Below are 21,419 nucleotides of genomic sequence, written 5' to 3'. Positions count from 1 at the left end.
TGCTTTGTAAAAAGCCGCACTTAATCCATCAGGTCCATGTGATTTTCCAAAGTTCAAATTTTCTATCGCATGCTCGACCTCTGACGCAGTTATCGACAGCTCCAACCTTTCTTTCTGTTCGTCGTCTAATCGCGGTAAAGCGCCAACTTTTCCTTGAACGCGCTCACATCCATTTCTTGCTTCGCAAACAACACCTGATAATATTCAATAAATGCCTGCTGGATATGAGCGCTTTCTCCAGATAACGCCCCACCCCAATCAATCTTTTTCAATGTGGTTTCGCTGAGCATGCGTTTTTTCCAATCCTAGCGCTCGTTTTGACGATGTCTCCCCAGCTGCTACATCTTGCGCACTAGCCCGCACAAGCGCGCCACGATAGCGTTCTTCTTCTAAGAGTTCAATCTTGTGTTTTATTTTTCTAATGTCGTCCATCCACTTTCCAGGCTCTTCGCTTTCTTTTTCGAGAAGTCTAGCCAGTAACGATCTTAAATTTTCTTCCTCACGCTTCTCCTCTTGTGGTACACAGCTTGACCTTTCGATCGCTGCTATCTTTATTTGCTGTTTGCAAAGTTCCCACTGCTGCCATACTTTCAGTTCCCCGCTCGTCTCTAATTTGCCGATTTCTTCATTCACTTTCCTGCTAAAGATGCCGCCTGTAATGATCGTATTATTTAATTTCCACATCTCCCAAGAAAACTGATTTCTTCTTTTCTTTGTCCGTATCCCACACTCCACTAAACAATGATCAGAAAATGATACCGGTACTACACTGTAGGTACTGCATTTTGAAATAACATCCGGCGACACATAAATGCGATCTAGCCGTGCATGGCTTGACCGCTGAAAATATGTGAACCTCACACAGCGCTCGCCTTCTAAACATTCCGCCGCATCATCGAGGTTGCACGTCACTATAACCTCTGAGAGTGCCTCAGTGCTTCTGTCCCTAAACGCCCGTGCAGTGGTTTCATCACAACCTCTCAGAACGCAAATGAACTCACCCATGATGTTCAGGGATTTCTCACAAATTAAGTACTTTTGTAGGTTTTGAAAAAAAAACTGTCCTTTCATCCACCGCATTTGGAGCGTACACACAAATGTTGCGCCAATATGTTTTGTTGTACACGAAGTCAACCAAAACACATCGACCCGATGGACACGTCATATATCCCTGAACCTGAAGTCCCGGTAAATTCTTAACAAAAATGACACAGCCCGCAGACGTGCCTGTAGCGTGGGACACTACTGCAATAAACCTAGACGTGAAACGTCACACCATGTTCCCGGTCTCATCTTCCCCGTCAATTTTCGTTTCCTGCACTGCCAGGACGTCGATGTCATGCTCAGTTAAAATGCGGTGTACCTGGCTCTGCTTCTTGTTGCTTGTCAGTCCCCTGACGTTAAGTGTACCGACTTTGATGGGGGACGCAGGAGCCATTTTCATACAGAAGAAAGAGGCCGGGAACATGGTGCTTACCCTTCCCGACTAGCACGTGGCTAGACGACTTCTTCGCCACCGGAGCCATCCGGTGCTGGTTCCAGGCCTGGCGGCGGGGGCGGTTTGTCGAGGGCTCTCCTCTCCGTAGACACATTAGGTCGTGGTCGGATGGATGGCCACCGTCCTTGGGTCGTTTTTGCCGGCCGCTTCTCGACACTGGGGGCTGCCGCCTTGTCTCCATCGGCTCCGGTCTGGGCATGTGGTCGCTTCGCTGGGGCAGGACCACTGGTAGTACGGGCGCCGCTCTTGTCATGGTTCTCGTTCGGAGTCACTGGGTCGGTTTCTTGGAGCGCTGGCACGCTTATTGCATTTCTCGACGCCTCCATCCCATTTGTCGAAGGTTCTGCCCCTTCAGGCTTCCGCCCACCATCGCTGCTGGAGGGTCCCGAAGGCCCGTCGCGCCTGCGTGCTTTTCGGGCTCCCATATGCCCTTTGCAGATTCCTCGGCCTCGGCTACGTCCATCAGGAGTTCCGCAGAGTCGTCTTTCGACACAGCTCCCGTAGCTACCGCATAATTGCGGACACAGTCGGTATCCGTGTGACCGTACCGCCGACATTTCGTACAGCGGGGAACTTTACATTCACGCCGCACGTGGCCCGTACCGTAGCAGCGCAGGCAAAGCTAAATTGCGCAGGCAAAGGCAAAGCTAATTCCAGTCTTCAAAAAGGGAGATAAACAAGTAATTTCTAATTACCGCCCAATCGCTATTTATCGTTTTTCAGTAAAATTATTGAAAAAGCCATTGGTATCCGAATAAACAATTACTTAACAAAATTTGACATTCTCTCACCTGACCATTTCGGTTTCAGAATGGGATTTTCCACCGAATTAGCTGTGATCGCTCTCACCGATAAAATTAAATCCTACGTCGACGCAGGTTACTTTGCTGGTGCATTATTTATTGACCTTTCCAAAGCTTTTGATTCCCTCAACCATGCTATTTTATTCAATAAGCTTGACGCTGTCGGCATAACTGGGCCTGCACTTTCGCTAATCAGAAGCTATTTATTCAATAGAAAACAAGCCGTGTTCATCTCGGGAGCAAACTTAAAATTCAAGACTACTAACGTTGGAGTTCCGCAAGGTTCCCTTCTTGGCGCTCTTCTATTTTTATTATATATCAATGACCTCCCTAGGTGTCTTTATAATTCCAACTGTTTTATTTATGCAGACGACACAACAATCTTAACCTCACATTCACATATAAATAAAGTGGTCGATAAACTTAACATTGATGCACAAAATGTATTCGATTGGTGCAGAAATAATTTGCTGTTCATTAATGGATCCAAATCCAGCTTTATAGTTTTTAGGTCACCTCAAAAAATTCTTTGCGAAATCTCGTCTGTTAGCATAGGCTCAAACTCAATCCTTTCAGCAGATCACATATCCTTTTTAAGCGTAGTACTGGACAAACATCTTAAATTTCAGACCCACATCTCATCTATTTCCCGAAATATAGCGTATGGTATTAGAGAATTAAAGTTCGACATGTATTTCTATGTTCCCATTCTCATTTCCCTCTATTACTCGTTAATTTACTCCTATATTCAGTATTGCATTTCATCTTGGGGAAACACGTATCATTCGCATTTATCTTCTCTGCAAAGTATTCAAAATCAAGCAATTCGAATTATCTTTTATTGTCACAATTCTGCAAATGCCCCTCGTCTGCTCCTATCATACAATATTTTATCAGTGCCCAAAATAATCGACTTCAAATTATGTACCCTTATGTACAAATCTCTTGGAAATCTATTTCCTTTTTCGTTAACTAGCAGTGATCAAAATACGCGTCGCAACGACACGCGTTTTGCTAATAACATTAACTTTTTACTCCCTAAACCTAACACTAATTATGGAAAGCAAACAGTTCGTTTCACTGCCACTACATTATGGAACTCATTACCAGTTAGCATTAAGCAATCACCTAATATCTGTGCCTTTAAATCCGCTCTCCATCTGTTTTTACAATCCTCCTAATAGTATTTTACTTGGTATATGGTACTAGTTTTGTCATTTATATTACTCAATGAATAGTCTTTTGTATTGGTCTGTATGATATAAGGTGTGTAATCATTTTTCATTCAAAGAAGGGTGTACATTATTTCTCGTATTTCACTCACTGCTCATTTATGATGCCAACAACAAATTTTTTGTTGCATCTGCTGTCTGTAATTCCTTTTTACTCCTTGTATTGCTCAAATATGATTTACCGGCCTGGGACCTGAGAAATCTCATAGTGCCGTATGGCTGTGAAAATGCCATTTGCAGACCTACCCATATTACTTTGAACTCCGAGATATAAAGGCTAGCCTTACCTTCATAAATGATAACTATGAGGAAATCAAGGTGAACATCCAGAAAACCTTAGACGAACACGCAACACTGAAAGAAGAAAATGCTAAATTGAAACAATGCTGTGAGTAGCTTACTGCTCAAGTAAAAATGCATGAGCAGCGGATGGTACAATGTGAGCAGTATTCGCGGAACGCGAACTTGGAAATCAAAGGCATACTGGTGCAAGCAAGCGAAAAACTCGAACAAGCTCGGCGAAAGCATCTCTGCTTCTGATATCGACGTGCTGCACAGAACATCCGTTGCAAAGAGTGAAACTGATAAAAACATTGTCGTGCAATTCACAAGCAGGCGGAAACGAGATGCCGTTCTCGAAAAGGCGCGAAAGACCAGGTTGACCTGCGAAGATATTGGGTTTCAGACTAAAGACTTGGTCTACGTCAATGAACATTTGTGCCCAGAGCGGAAGCGACTACTTGGCAAAGCGATTGGCAGGATAAAGTAGAAGAGTTGGAAGTTTGTCTGGGTACGCAATGGCCAGATCTACGCGCGTCAGTACGAGAACAGCACGTTGCTCAAGATCAACACTATGGATGATATAGCCAAAATCAATTGAGCTAAGAATCCATCAGTACATTCTCGTTTGTTTGCTTCCAGATGGCTTCTCAGCATCTCCTTTCCTCCTTAGCCTTAAATGAGCTAGCCTGCAATACTGACCTGGGTTTCACCAAAGTTTTTCATTTGAATTGTCGTTCTGCAAATAACAAAAGTGAAGAAATAGCGTCATTAATTGAGTCTCTTGACTTTTCTTTTGATGTGATCATGGTCACGGAAACGTGGTACCACGATGAATCCAATTATCTAAACCTAAATGATTATAGTCAATTTGTTCTCAACAGATGTGGTCGCAGGGGCGGTGGTGTTTCAATACAGGCTCTGAAATCCCGCAATGTCGATGTAAATAGCAGTTTTACAGAATCTACACCAGACTACGAGATTTTAACAGTAGAAAGCGGGAAATACATGTGTAGTGTGCTGTATCGTCCACCCAATGGAAATTTTGATACATTGCTACGTACCCTAGAAATTCTTTTTGACCATGTGTCATTGAATGAGATTACGTTATTTATCGGTGGTGACATTAATGTTGATATAACTGTTTCTGCGTCACAAGAAGAGCTCCTCACAATGCTCGACAGTTGCGGTTTTTGCAATCTTATTGATGTGCCAACGCGTATCACCTGTACGACTGCAACGTCAATTGACCTCATCATCACTAACATCGATAAAACGAACACGCATGCTGGAACAATTCTGTCCGACGTCAGCGACCACCTTCCTGTGTTTGCCTTCATTCCAGACCACTGTTCTTCTCCGATACCAGAAAGGACTGCGTCATACTATAGAAGAATAGACAACAGCACTCTTGAGCGTTTTTATATGGGCGTTAGTGAGATAACATGGGAGGATAATGAATGTCTCCAGGAAGTTAACAAAGCATATGATACTCTGTTAACTAAACTAAAGGCAGTTTACGACAGGTGTTTCCCACTAGTGTGTAGCCGTAAACGTAGGGCAAAAAATCCATGCGCCACCGAAGAGTTACTGCGCAATATAAAGCAAAAACAGAGGCTGTACGGGCAATTTCTGAAGTCTAGGGATCTCGCAAAACTGAAACAGTATAAAAAATTCCGCAACCTCCTCAACAAGGAGCTACGCAACGCAAAGCTTGCATACTTTACTAAATAGTTTTCTAGATCGCCCAGCGAAACTGTTAAACCGTGGGATCATCTGAATAAAATTTTGAATTATAATACAAAGACTGCAATTGATAGTATCATAAGGGATGGTAAACTTATTAGGGCGAAGAGCTTTGAAATGAACTAAACAGTTTTTTGGTTATTTTCACAAAGGACCTTTGCAGTCCTTTTACTGGTGCCCCAGGGTAAGATTATCAAACGCCAAGTGTTCCTGAGTCGATGTTTTTTGAGCCTGTAACATAGCACGAAATAATAACGGTATTCACAAACCTAAAAACTAGTAAAGCAGAGGACAAAGACGGCTTTCAAATCAGGCCTTTTAAGTATGTGATTAACTTACTCGCACCGGTACTGGTAGGCATTTACAATCTTGCTCTTTCCACCGGAACTTTTCCAGACCAAATGAAAATCGCTAAGGTTGTGGCTATATATAAGGGTGGTGCGAAAACATAACTGTCCAATTATAGACCCATTTCAGTTCTTCCTGTACTATCCAAGGGCCTAGAAAAAATTATTTATACCAGAATAACCAAATTTTTAGGAAAACACTCCGTGCTTTCTGACTGTCAATACGGATTCAGGCAAGAGAGGTCAACAGAGATCGCGCTTAATAAACAAAAGGAACTGATCATGGATTCTTTTGAGGACCGAAAAATCGTTCTTGGAATTTATATTGATTTTACAAAGGCGTTTGACTTAGTCCACCATCGTCTACTACTGCATAAGCTACTCCATTATGGAATCAGAGGAATAGGTTTATCCTTAATGGAATCCTACCTAGCAAACCGCATGCAAATGGTTGTCAATGACCGCACATCGTCAACATTAAAACCTATTTTTTCTGGAGGCCCCTTACTCTTCAATATCTATATTAATGATATATTTTACATGCCCTTACCTGTGACTTTAATAGCTTACGCCGATGATCTCACAATGCTTTTGCCCGGTGATAATGAAAGAAATCTATTACTGTATGGAAACCAATTTTTAGAATATTTGTGCGAATGGTCGAGAAAGAATTGCTTAAGACTAAATGCTAAGAAACCTAATGCCATTATCTTCCGTCCAAAGTACAAGCCTATCTCAATGAGTTTTGACCTCATGCTTGGTGACACTAGAATTGAAATTGTAGACACTATAAAATGCCTTGGTATGGTGCTCACGGAAACCCTGAGTTGGGACAAACATATAAACACTATCCGCAAAAAAATGAACCCAGTCAATGGTGCCCTGTGTCGACATAGATACACACTTCCAACAAAGATAAAGATTCTTATATATAATGCATACTTACTTCCAATCATTACCTACTGTATAAGAGTCTGGGGTACCACAACGAAACATAACAAACACAAGATCTTAGTTGCACAGAAGCGTGCTGTCAGATTGATTGCAAATGTACCATGGCATTCCCATGCATTTTCTTACTTTAAACAATATGGTATTTTGTCTGTTGATATATTGCACCCGTTCATATTGTTATGTGCATACAAAAATGCAGTTAAAACAAACAATCAACTGTTCCTTGCAGCCTTTAGTCTACATCAATACACACCAGTGTACAATACCCGATGTCTTTTACCTTGGCTTCTACCCTTTTGCCGTACTTTATACCGTAAACAGTCTTTATCCTATAACCTAGGAAATTACCTCAACACATTGGCAGAGAAAAATGTTTGTATAGAAGACATCTCAAAGAAACAGTTATTATCTGTCATGTGCATTTTCGAATATATTTTGGCATCAATGTAAATAGGTTTGGTGTATTATATCGTCTATTGTTCCTATTGTTTATGTGCATCTCTGTTGTGTACGCGGTCAGGGTTACACTATTGTTGTCCTTTTTCTTTGTTTGTTTTGATGGGGATATTCAGCTCAACTTCAGCCTGATGTTCGCGAAACACACTGCTGTCGTAGTATTCATGGGGCACTGGGTGCTACTTCAAGCTACATTATGCAGCTTTTTGCCCAGTGTCCCCTTTTTCCACTGTAATGTGTGTGGAGAAATAAATTTTCAATTCAATTCAAACTCTTCCACAGGTATAGATGTCGCAATAACAAATCTTATTAATTCGGATTATGCAGCAGGGGTTCTGACAAGTGATCTAAGTGATCATTAGCCGATATACATTGGCACCCGACGTCTATTTCAGAAAGTTAAGGATAGCAATCATTATTTTGAGCTTCGGAGTATATGCGAATCCTCAATGAGGAAATTTCTAACACTGATCGAACAAGCAGATTGGTCTCCAGTGTATACGGAGGAAAACGCAGATCTCGCAGATGACGCGAATCACTTGTCACTATCACACTAAACGTAGTATGTGCAGACTTATCGCCTCTTATCATTACCTATGAATTGCCATCAGAGGACAGTCTTAGCTTCCTTGATATCAGGCTTTTATCTCAAGACGATCAGATTTACTGGAAATACGAACCACGTGCCAACAACCCACTGCTCTCGTATGACTCTGCGCATTCCAAACTTGTCAAGAGGGGCATTGCCAAGTTATGCTTCACAAATGCCATAAAAAAATCCTGCCCTAAGCTAATGACCGAAGTTTTCGCTCAACAAGTACAGAGGCTAATTGAAGCCGGTTTTCGTGTGCATATCCTTGTAAGTGTTGCCGAAAGGCTCTTAAAGGAGGTCTGTTACCCTCATGCATCTACCACCGTCCCATTCACTAAACAAACAGAAACTTGCTGTGATTCCGTAAACTCACGGCTTGTCCCACCGCTTGAAGAAGATTGGACAACGGGAAAAAGTGAAAGTCATTTTTTCAGCTCCAGAGAAGCTGCAGAAACTTTGCCGATTGACAAGCCCAAGGAGTGGGTGCAAGATAAATAATCAAACTAAGTTCGTTAAATGTACGGAATCCATTGTGTACAGCATACCATTGACATGTGGAAAGAAGCTTGTAGGTCAAAGTGGAGTGTGCTTAAACGAGCGCATTCGTGAACATCGCTACAATGTTAAAGAAACGAAAGGTGGTTTTTTTAGATGCGCACAGCAGAAAATGTGAATCCAAGTGTAAACCTCTTTCTCAAGCATGCACGGTCATTGTCAAAAACACTTGTAAACTCACGCGAGAAATAATCGAAGCTGAAATGATAGATAGCTTAGGTGATAACTGCATAGCGAAACCCTCTGTTGGGCTATCTCGTAAGAAATTGGATTACGTCAGAAGCCACTAAACAATTGACTGTCTGCCGCGCTTGCGCAATGTATCTCCATGTCATATATATCTACAGGCTCTCTTCCGCAATAAACTGTTGCAAGTTAGCGCTCGTGTGTGTTCTTTCATGTCCTTGTCTGATGTTGCGCTTTTTTATTCGTCATGCACTACCAACAAGCCCAAACCGCCACCTTGCAGATGAAGCGTACGACCGGTTTCTAGACGTTTTTCTATCCTGCTATAAGGCTGTTTTCTGTTGCTAAGGGAAAAATTGCGGAGATGTAAAATTCGTAAGCGTTGGATCGCTGTAGGGCTTCATCACAGAATAAAACAAAAGAATGCAATGTTTCATAAATTTCTCGAGAGTCGAGATTATGCTTTATTTCTTGAGTTTAAGAGGTTCGGAACAAATTAAATAGCGGCCTAAATAAAGAAAAAAAAGATTACTATGAGTCCTTGTTCTCCAGAATAAAATCTGACGCGAAAAAATATGGAAAGAGGTCAATTACTTGACAGGAAAAAACAAGGCTGGCAGCACGATTCAACAGATAAAAATTAATAACATCATATTAGAGGGGCAGCCCCTAGTTGATGCCATAAACAACTACTTTGTGAATGCAGCAATACCTGAAACAGACGAGGTTGAAGACTACTGTACCTATGATGAAACTCGTCAAACGAAATCTCTTGTACTTTTTGATGTCAGCCCGGTTGAAGTCAACATGTTAATAAAAGGATTAAATGCCGAAGCTGCTAGTGGATGTGTTGATATTAAAGTAGAACCAATAAAAGATGTCTCGTCAACTATTAGTCCAATACTTGCGTTCTTAATAAACCTATCGTTTTTGACTGGAATCTTTCCACAGAAATTGAAGGTGGCCAAAGCAATTCCTCTCCATAAAGGTGGTCCTATAAATGATATCTCAAATTATCGTCCAATCTTCGTCTTGCCCACATTTTCAACAATTTATGAAAAGTGCATCCATAAGCGCCTGATAGCATACCTTAATAAATACAATATACTCTCGCCATCCCAATATGGTTTTCAAAAAAATAAAACAACAGAAGATGCACTTGTAAAAGTGAAAAACCAAATAATTGATAACCTTGATAGGAGGCTGTACACCTTAGGTATATTTCTCGATTTGCGAAAAGCATTTGTTTCGGTAAACCACCATATCATGCTTAAGAAATTGCACAGATATGGCGTTAGGGTGTTCCGGAGTTTCTTGACACTGAGGCAGGCGTACGTTTTGTTGTACAAAGTCAGGTCCCAAAAATTACTTACAAAAGCAGGGGTCCCACAAGGCTCAATACTGGAACCAGGTCTATTTCTGTTGTATAATAATGACATTACTGAGCTAAAACACACTCCTGACATCACACTATTCGCTGATGACACAAGCATATTTTTTACAGGTGGAAAAATTCAAGAAATAAGAGAGGAGGTTAATGCCTATCTGGTAGATTTGTCGCAATAGCTGAAAAAAAATAAATTACGGCTCAATGCACAAAAAACTGAGTACATAGTATTCAGGCCCATCAACAAAAACCCAACTGATATTCAGGTAATGTTCCAAGACCATTCCTTGGAAGAAGTGCAGGTGCATAAGTTCCTTGGAGTATGGTTTCACGAACATACGTCTTGGAATTTTCATGTAAATCACCTCATTTCGGAACTCGCGAGTACCGTTGGATGCCTAACCAAAATATCCTATATTTTACCTTTATGGTTGAAAAGATCTATTTATTACACGTTGTTTTATTCCAAATTGTTGTATGGCATGCTTGTGTGGGGTACTAGCACCAAAAGTTACGAGAGAATATTAATTCTGCAGAAGCGCGTACTTCGAATCCTTGAAAACTACAAAGGCCCAATAAAAAACCCAGCCACGCAACCCCTTTTCTCTAAACATAACATCCTTCCAGGTATAAAAGTATACAATTTAAGGCTAATGCAATATATTTACAAAAAAAAAACAATTGTATACTGAAGAAATCTGCCATACTTCCTCGAAATATGATATTAGAAACCCTAAAATAAAGATTAAAAAATTTAGAACTAACTATGGCAAACAGGGTATGGACTACCAAGTAGCCAAAATACTTGACCTACACGAATCTGATATTGACTTCAATCAGCGCTTTTAAAAGAACATATCAACGATTATTGTTCTCAAAAATATTTTTAGAGCCATGACTAAACTACAAGAATCCATAAACCTCCGTAGATGGCTATCATGCAGTCTGTAGCTGCTATTCTGTTTTTACACCACACAATATAAGGCTCAGTTCTACTTGATGGTAGTATTAGAAACTCTCACTAACATACTTTTTTGATTCCCTTGATTTCTGACAACTTACTTCCGGCCGTACATGAATGTATCTGTACCCTTCTTCCTTAACAAAATCCCTCAAGTGTATTTGTGTTGTATTGCTCTATTGTATTGTTTAACTGCTGTACTCGTGTTGTATTTGATAGTGCAGGAATATGTTTGTGCTAGTGTAGCCGCGTAAGTGTTTTATGTAAAGAAAATGTGATTCTGCTGCTGCAGGCTGTACACAATTGGGGGCTAAGGCCTCGTCTGGCTTCCGAGCCTTTAGCCTTACGCCACATGCAGGGATTAATTGTATTACTTCCTGCAAATAAAGTTACTTACAATAGCTCTTACAGGAGGTCCCGTCCACAGTCTCTGACTTGGGACATCCTTCTGTATTCCAATGTTTTTCTCTAGCCTTGTACCATAAACATATAATAAACGAACCTTGAACCTTAAACTGCATTGGACGTCCAGGTGCCACGACAAGAGCCAACTGTCCGGCGACGCGTACCTGGTGTGGTAGGTCATCCACTTTCAAACCGGGCTTCAAATTCAGTAGGACAGTCCTTGTCGTTGAGCTCTTGTCATTGACGCCTTGGATCCACCGCTCTCGCGTAACGTCGGTCACTTTGCCAAATGCCGCTAATGCCGTCCGGATGTCGTCGTCGGCCACACCATGAAGCATCCAGTGTAGCCGCAGCATTACCTGCTGGTCTTCCGGGTCGATGATGAGTGTGACATTCCTTGTGTGCTACGAGGTACATTGTTCGATGGCGCGGCGTAGACGGAAACCCAGGTATTTCTTTGTGTGTGCTACGAGGATCCACGTTCGACGGCGCGGCGTAGACGAAGGGACCCGCCGCCGTGACAGCGGCATCATCAATTACTCAGCCACGCTCTTTGAGTGACGACCAGAACAACCGGACCCGCCGCCGCCGCCGCGGGGAAACAGGCTTTATCCTCCCCAATTTCCGGGCACATTCCAGGACAAGGGAGCTGTCAGCGGGCCAGAGCGCGCCGTACCACAGCCGACGCTATGCGCTACCGCGAAGACAACATTCTTTCCCTCCTTCCCCTTTCGACGCGGGCTATCGCCGGGAAGGCACCCACAGCTTCCCGCCGTGCCTCGTGAACAAAAGCGCATTCCCAGAAGGGCCGTGACGGACACCTGTCATGGCGGACAGGCAGTACTCGCCAAGAAGGTGGAAAGACGGGCGCTAGTGAATTAGCTCCGAAGAGAGAGCCTGTGTATACTCTCACTTGAGAGAGAGTGGTGGCGTTTTTGTTGTTTATTTAGTTTGTATTGTTAACAGACTCTGGGTTCGAGGCTAAGCCGAACCCAAGGGGTGGTCCCCATCTCGCATGTTATTTTGGATTGGAGAATTGATGCTTTGGGCGGGCCACTGGAAATGACCGCCCTTAGTCCTTTGTTAATCAAGTGCTTAAAAGCGCATGTAAACGGATGCAGTGCAGTCTGAGCTGGGGCTCCATGCTTAGCATGTAATGTGATGCTACTTAGGCACTAACCTGCCCGGTCGATGAGTAAAGTAGTGCAAAGTTTGTTCTTTTGTAAATTCAGTTCTGCTTTTTCCAGTTTAACTCTCTGTATATGTATGTTGTAAAATTATGCTCTGCTGTCATCATCTACAAGCTCGCCTCCTGTTCATCTTCCAAGCCGAACGACACTAGAGGAAGGGTTTGTGAACCATCCTCGAAGAAACGGACGACTATTGAAATTCTACTGCATACACGCTAAGGACGACATCGTTCGCCAAGAGGGCCTTCAGCGCCGAAGCCCGACGGCGTGCAGCTTCTGCCAGCAACCGCTCGAGCCCAACTCCGGAGCCACTCCATCGCCCCCATGAAGTCGTCGGCACGTAAGCTCGGACGCCCCAGCCTCTGATGTATAATCTTAATCATGTGTAATTATTGAATATACCTGTTTGTTTAAACTGAGCCATACGGTGTCTCTTTGCCTCTCCGTCCCGTGTGGACCTGCGCATTATGGGGGTCATCACACTGGTGTCAGAAGTGGGGTCTCAAAAGCAAATGTCCTCTGAATGCTGCGACATTCATGACTTCAAAATTGTAATCAAAAGGAAATCACGGGACTGATTGTGGGACTTTTACCCCCATTTGAGAGGCTTGAGGCACTGGAGGGCTTGAAAAAAAAAATGACTGTATCTGAGGGAGCTCCCACTCCACAGCCGTCGCTCGGAGCAAGCATGCTGGCATTAGGAAGCGTCATTCCGACGTTTACGGGAGATAAGACAGGGGTTCCAATCTGCGATTTCTTTTCCATGCTAGAAGAGATTGGGAAAATGGGGGGATGGTCCGATGCTCAAATGCTGGGAATGGCGAGGTGTAAGATGGCAGGAGCTGCTCATGATTTTGCATGGCGAGACGAAAAAGTAAAATCCACAAAATCATTTGCGGAATTTAAGAAGCTCGCGTTTGAGCATTTCGACACTGAACCACGTCACGTGCGGGTACAGAGGTTCCGTGACGCCGGACAGATGGTAGGGGAGGTTGTGCGAACATTTGCGTCGCGGCTTCAGCGCTTAGCGCGCGATACGTTAAGCAGGGAGGAGGAAGGAGACCAGCTTAAGAAGAAATACGCGGAGGATATACTTAAAGAGGAAATGACCGCTTTGTTCGTGGCTGGTCTGCAAGACCCCGTGCGCCGGTTCGTGCTCTCGCGCAAGCCGAGCAATTTCGACCAAGCCGTGGAGGCCGCATTGGATGAGGAACAAAATGAGGCGTTAACGACAGCCGCAGCGAGAGTACGCGTCATAGAGAGAGCGGTGCTCAACCCTGAGGTTGCTCTCTTGACAGAGCGGTTAGATCGCTTAGAACAGCTGCTATCTCAGCAGGTAGAATGCCAGGTTGAAGCGCGCGCTCAACAGCGCCCATTCGCTGGAAACCGGAGACCGCCACAAAGCTACAGGCGCGGTATGCGAGATTTTGAAGAAATCGTATGCTTCGCTTGCCAGGGTCGCGGACACATCGCCAGGTTCTGCCAAAACGTGCGCCGTGGGGAGCCACAAAGAGAAGCAGGCGAGACACGCCCTAAGCAAGCCTACAGCGGGGCTCCAGATACCGAGTCAAAAAACTAGTTAGTCCTCCCCAGCCTGAGGAGCGTGGGGAGGGAGCAGTAGATGATGAGGTGGTGGTAGTTTGTGTGGCCGACGAGGCATGCCCTGTTGTGCGTTGCAAGTTAAATGGTTGTTGTATGGAATTGTTGATAGATACGGGGTCAAAGGTGACATTGCTTAAGGAGAGCAGTTTTAACACGCTTCGAAGGAAGGGGGACCGCGAGGTGTTGGAAGCGTCTGGTGGTATGGCAACCAAATTTGTAGGCATAACGGGGGATCCTCTTGGCATAAGTGGACTCTACCGGTTACACTTCTCTCTCGGCGGAATTGCATTGGAGCACCCATGCTACGTATGCCCGGACACGGTGTCTCTGCCAAACGGAGTGTCAGGTATATTAGGGCAGGATTTTTTGAGAAAAGGGAAGGTAGTAGTCTCATTCTCTGAGGAAGAGGTTAATGCGGGCGGCTCAAAAGTTCCGTTTTTGAACAGGAGAGGGGCTGAGATTCGCATTACCGATATTGACACCCGTCAAACAGTGGGATCATTGGAGAAGGTATATTCGCGGGTTGCCGTCCGGCTGGTCGAGGAGGCGGTCGTCCTTCCTTGGTCGGAGCACATTTTGTACGCGTTTGTGCCTTCAGATGTAGAGAGCGGCGCCGTGGGAGTGCTTGAGCCGGTCGACTCTCTCAGCAATGGCCTGAAGGCAGCCGCGTGCCTCGTGACAGTTAATGACGCCCACAGAGTGCCCCTACGGGTGGTTAACTGTAGCCAGCAGCCACTGAGCCTTCCCAAGAACAAAACATTGGCTTTCTTCACCTCTGCGATAGAGCAACGTGAGCCCACCGATACGGTACTCGCAACTGTAGAGCATGCTAGTCCTTCGGCTGCTCCAAAGGTGTCGTTCGATCTTTCTCACGTAAAATCCAGGGAGAGGGAGGCTCTGGCTGGTTTGCTGAACGACTACTCGGAGGTATTCGCCGCGTCCAACCTGGATTTGGGCTGCTGTGGCGTTATAAAGCACAGGATAGAAACCGGCACTTCATCGCCTGTTTACCAGCGTGCGTACAGGATTCCTTACTCCCAACGTGAGGAGATGGAGCGGCAGGTGCAGGACCTGATTGATCGCGGCATTGTCGAACACTCAAAGTCACCCTGGGGAGCACCAGCACTATTGGTGGAAAAGCCAGATGGCTCGTATCGATTGGTAGTGGACTACCGCAAACTAAATGCCATAACTCGCATCGATCCATACCCCATCCCCAATATACAGGAGACGCTTTCTCAGCTGGGCTCTGCCAGGTACTTCACGGTAGTGGACATGGCGGCGGGATTCTGGCAGATAGCAATGGATCCGGCAGATGCCGAGAAAACGGCATTCAACACGCCCTCAGGGCACTATGAATGGAAAAGAATGCCGATGGGTCTGGCCAACAGCCCTGCTGTCTGGCAGAGAACCGCTGATGTTATCCTGGCAGGTCTTCTGGGGAGGCTGTGCTTCGTGTATATGGATGACATTATCATATACAGTGACAGTTTTGAGAACCATTTGAACGATATTGAGCAGGTTTTGGTGCGACTAAGAGGAGCGGGTCTCAAGCTGAAGCCCTCTAAGTGCCAATTCCTCAAAAACGAGGTGAAATACCTCGGGCACGTTGTTTCAGCTGACGGCGTGCGACCGGACCCTGAGAAACTAAGGTGTGTCTCGGATTTTCCATCCCCGACTAGCGTCCGCCAGGTCCGGCAATTTCTCGGCCTGATCGGTTACTACCGAAGGCACATAGAGGAGTTCGCCAAGCTCGCTAAGCCGCTCACCGCCTTAACAGCCAAAAATGTCGCCTTTCGCTGGGACGAAAACGCGGAGAATGCTTTTGGGGCCCTGAAAAGGAAGCTAATGAGTGCACCGCTTTTGCGCCGCCCGGATTTTAATTTGCCCTTCGTTATGGCCACAGATGCGTCAAAGTTCGCAGTGGGTGCCGTGCTATTTCAGGTTATCGAGGGCAAAGAACATCCCGTTGCTTTTGCTAGCCGACAGCTGAGCCCCACAGAGCAAAAGTACGGAGCTACGGAAAGGGAGTGCCTCGCCGTTGTCTGGGCAGTAAAGCACTTCAGATGCTACCTTTACGGCCGCAAATTCAAGCTAGTCACAGACTGCCATCCTCTGAAATGGGTGATGAGTGTCAGGGACCCTAGCTCGCGACTCGCTAGATGGAATCTACACCTGCAGGAATACTGCTTTGAAGTTGAGCACAAGTCAGGAAAGACGCATCTGAATGCTGATGCACTCAGCCGCACAGCTGCCGTGGCAGCTATAGATGAGTTTGTCTCCGTAGTCGACCCCGCCGAATTACGCACAGAGCAGTGCAAAGATCCGGACCTGAAGCGAATAATCGAAAGCTTAGAGGACGCACCGTCTCACCCCGAACAGCTAGGTTATTTCATTGGCAAAGACGGCACCCTGTGTCGGCGCACGAGGCCAACCAGGAAAGGGAGACCAGATAAAACCGCTTGGGAGAGAGTCGTCATACCTCGGTCGTGGACAGAAAGGGTTCTTCGCGCGTTTCACGATGCGCCATGCGCCGGTCATTTTGGCGTAGCGAAGACACGCAGGCGTGTGGAGCGTTTGTACTTTTGGAGTGGCATGCGACAGGATGTTAGAGACTACTGTGCGAAGTGTCATTCCTGTCTCGAAAGAAAAACACCCAAGGGACGAAGACCAGCTCCAATTCAGCCGTTCCCTGAGGTTTCGGCTCCCTTCGAGCGGACAGGTATGGACATAATGGGCCCATTGCCCACGACCACTTCCGGAAACAAGTACATTTTAGTATTTGTCGATCACCTTTCAATATACGCGGAAGCGGTAGCACTCCCAGATCAGAAGGCAGACACGGTTGCAAGAGCATTTGTCGAACAGATCGTGCTCCGACATGGACCCCCGAGGCAACTCTTGACAGATCGGGGAACGAACTTCGTGTCGCAGCTAATGAGGAGAGTTTGCGAGCTGCTTAAGATCGCTAAGAAGCAGACAACACCGTACCATCCGGCTTGCAACGGCGCGGTGGAGCGACTGAACCAAACCGTGGCCGGGTTCCTGTCGCATTTTGTTTCACGCGACCAGCGGGACTGGGACTTGTGGCTCCCGTATGCAATGTTTGCCTACAATTCCGCAGCACACGAGAGCACGGGCGAATCGCCATTCTTTCTTCTCTACGGCCGAGACCCGGACCAGTCTAGTGAAGTGCCAGAGGGCCCCCGTCGTGTCCCATACACTTCACTGGACGACTATAAGGTTGAGCTAGAATCGCGCTTGCAAGTGGCGAGGGACATCGCAAAGGAGTCCTTAAAGAAAGCGGCGAAGCGCAGGAAGCAGGTGCACGATCGCAGTGCTAGAGACGCGCCGTTTGATGTGGGGGACAGCGTGTACATTGAAAACTGCCAAAGGCAGATTGGGCTAGCTCGTAAGTTCCAGACGAAGTGGAGAGGACCGTGCGAGGTTGTCGAGAAGCTTTCTCCGGTAAACTTCAGAGTCCGAGACGTGAACCGGCGTTTGATAAGGATACACGCAAATCGCCTCAAGTCGGCACCGATTCAGTATTCACGAAATGAGGAAAGGGAAAGCGCGGATTTTGATGGGGACAGAAGTGAAGCGGAGCGCGCAGGTAGTTCGCAAGAAACGCCCTCTCCTGCATTTGTTCGGCAGGCGCCCGAGGTGACGGCCGGAATGCCACCGGATTTACTTCATGCATTGCTAGAAGAAGAAGCGCGCGAGGTTGCCGCGCAGATAACGCCAGGAGAGGCTCCTGCCACGAGCCCTCGCGAGTCCCAAAGCAGACAAAGGGGCACAGACTTACTTAGTATGACTCATGAAGGCCGATATCCGCTGCGAAATCGGAAAGCTAAGTCGGACTAATGGCGTAAACAGAGCGGAGTTGTGAACTGGTTAGAATTGTGTAATGCCGCAGCTCATAACATTGCTATGTGCTTATGTGTTAAGTTATCGGAGTTGGTAGTTAAACCTTTCTGTCATTAAGTAACACCTTCACAGGAGAGCATGCGGAGCGCATGCAGAACCTGCCCTACTTCCTTTCGTTATCTATATTTTTGTCTGTGCCGTGATCGTGCTAGAAGTGGGAGCTCCTTTGTAACTGTGGTAAATTTATTTCGTCCAGTTTGGACTAGAAAGGAGAGGCTTGGGTGCTGAGTTTCATGTTTATCTGTAAAAGAAGATCAGTGCTGCCCCTGGAGACGCCAGTTATGACAGCGGAGGCATATGGTGTTGTGCAGTGGTGTTGAGTGCAGCGAAAAGTGTTTTGTCGGACGCACTGTGCGAGGCGATTCAGAAAGACAAGGGGAGCTGCAGGGACTCAAATGTTCGGAGAACATTCTTCTGGAGGGTGAGCGAGTGTGACATTCCTTGTGTGCTACGAGGTACATTGTTCGATGGCGCGGCGTAGACGGAAACCCAGGTATTTCTTTGTGTGTGCTACGAGGATCCACGTTCGACGGCGCGGCGTAGACGAAGGGACCCGCCGCCGTGACAGCGGCATCATCAATTACCCAGCCATGCTCTTTGAGAGACGACCAGAACAACCGGACCCGCCGCCGCCGCCGCGGGGAAACAGGCTTTATCCTCCCCAATTTCCGGGCACATTCCAGGACAAGGGAGCTGTCAGCGGGCCAGAGCGCGCCGTACCACAGCCGACGCTATGCGCTACCGCGAAGACAACATTCTTTCCCTCCTTCCCCTTTCGACGCGGGCTATCGCCGGGAAGGCACCCACAGCTTCCCGCCGTGCCTCGTGAACAAAAGCGCATTCCCAGAAGGGCCGTGACGGACACCTGTCATGGCGGACAGGCAGTACTCGCCAAGAAGGTGGAAAGACGGGCGCTAGTGAATTAGCTCCGAAGAGAGAGCCTGTGTATACTCTCACTTGAGAGAGAGTGGTGGCGTTTTTGTTGTTTATTTAGTTTTTATTGTTAACAGACTCTGGGTTCGAGGCTAAGCCCAACCCAAGGGGTGGTCCCCATCTCGCATGTTATTTTGGATTGGAGAATTGATGCTTTGGGCGGGCCACTGGAAATGACCGCCCTTAGTCCTTTGTTAATCAAGTGCTTAAAAGCGCATGTAAACGGATGCAGTGCAGTCTGAGCTGGGGCTCCATGCTTAGCATGTAATGTGATGCTACTTAGGCACTAACCTGCCCGGTCGATGAGTAAAGTAGTGCAAAGTTTGTTCTTTTGTAAATTCAGTTCTGCTTTTTCCAGTTTAACTCTCTGTATATGTATGTTGTAAAATTATGCTCTGCTGTCATCATCTACAAGCTCGCCTCCTGTTCATCTTCCAAGCCGAACGACACTAGAGGAAGGGTTTGTGAACCATCCTCGAAGAAACGGACGACTATTGAAATTCTACTGCATACACGCTCAGGACGACATCGTTCGCCAAGAGGGCCTTCAGCGCCGAAGCCCGACGGCGTGCAGCTTCTGCCAGCAACCGCTCGAGCCCAACTCCGGAGCCACTCCATCGCCCCCATGAAGTCGTCGGCACGTAAGCTCGGACGCCCCAGCCTCTGATGTATAATCTTAATCATGTGTAATTATTGAATATACCTGTTTGTTTAAACTGAGCCATACGGTGTCTCTTTGCCTCTCCGTCCCGTGTGGACCTGCGCATTATGGGGGTCTTCACATGAGGCAGCGGCGTCTCTTAACTTGCAGCTCATTGAAGGCGAGCAACTTCTTTCCTGCCTCTGTGCTCCGCAGGGTAACCTCCCACACATGGTTGATTTGGTACGCCCCCAACGCGACCACGTCGGGGAGCGTACCGGTCTCGGCCAGGGCGTTGCGGAAATCCTCGACGCGAAACGGCCTCGCTCGCACGTCTCCGTGAAGAAAAACTGTGTTGAAAACAACATGTCCTGTCGGCAGTGTCGGCAAAATTCTCTGGTACTCCTTATCTTCGCAGTCATCAATCCTGTTTCCGTGGCCATCGAAGGCCACTGTCGCTGCTCCGCTGGAGCCCACAATACTGCGATCCGATCAGCTCGGCTGCCGGAAGCAGAATGACTGAACCGCCGACGCCGACGCTGCAGTCCACTTGGCTAATTCTACACATGGCGAGTACATTTACACAATGCCTTCCTTATCTGGGTCACACGGGCAACGAACGCCATCAGCAGAGACGCGCCGCCTCTTTTTCTACACAACTGTCATAGCAAAGCGGACACTAAGCCCAACACGCCAATATAGCATAGCTTTGGTATATAAGCCATATTGTTTTGTGTTTTGTAATGGGGGCAACGCGGATGCTTTGTTGGTATTCTCAACGGTCACACAATGATGGTTCCGTTGTGACTGGCCTATATGAGCCCATGTTCGTTCGCCGCAGGGGAAGAGTGCAAGTTTTTCGCTAAACGACGGCGATTCGTGGTTGCTCAATTTAAGATAACTTGTGTTGCCGCTTCTTTGTGCATCAACTTAAGCGCAAATCGTCATCGACTTCAAGTTGCGCGCACGCCATCGCATACTGCTACGTTTTCTGCTTCTCTCTTTTTTCGAGCAGCTACAGACGGAAACGGCTTACCCAATGACATCGTCGTCATCGCCTCATCATTCTGCTTTTAAATATTGTGTAACTGATCATCTTCAATGATACATAATCATCGCCGTTTGTTGTCCAGAACTCAACTGTAATTCCAATCATTATGTAACACCAAGTTGAATGGAGGCCTTTAAGGAATACAACTGAGCTTAATAACATTTGCAAACCAAGGTTATGACCAGCAAAATAATGTTTCCGATAGCCAACATAACTACGGTGTTGGACTTTTCGGTTTTTATTTTCTCAAATTCCGCAGACTATATGCGTTTTTTATATGTTTTTTATTGGTAACTATTGCTTTCAACGAGAGATGTAGTCTTTTTTAGTACTTCAGTGAGGCAATCCTGTGCGGGAAAAAGTCACTTAGAGTCTTTCTCGGTGTTTTTGTCAAATTGTTTAGGAGTAATAAACGTGCAAATTTTAATACTAGGAGCTGAGCTTACAGAAGGAATTGCTATCGCTATTAGGAAAGTCATCATATCATCAGCCTGACTACGCCCACGGCAGGGTAAAGGCCTCTCCCAAATCTCTTCAACTAACCCTGTACGTTGCCAGCTGCGGCCACCCTATCCCTGCTAACTTCTTAATCTCATCCGTCCACCTAATTTCATGCTGCCCCCTGCTGCGATTGCCTTCTCTTGGGATCTACTCCGTTACACTTAATGACCAGCG

This window comes from Amblyomma americanum, chromosome 4, assembly GCF_052857255.1.
Source record: "Amblyomma americanum isolate KBUSLIRL-KWMA chromosome 4, ASM5285725v1, whole genome shotgun sequence".
Taxonomy (NCBI): domain Eukaryota; kingdom Metazoa; phylum Arthropoda; class Arachnida; order Ixodida; family Ixodidae; genus Amblyomma; species Amblyomma americanum.
This window is presented reverse-complemented; position numbering follows the sequence as displayed.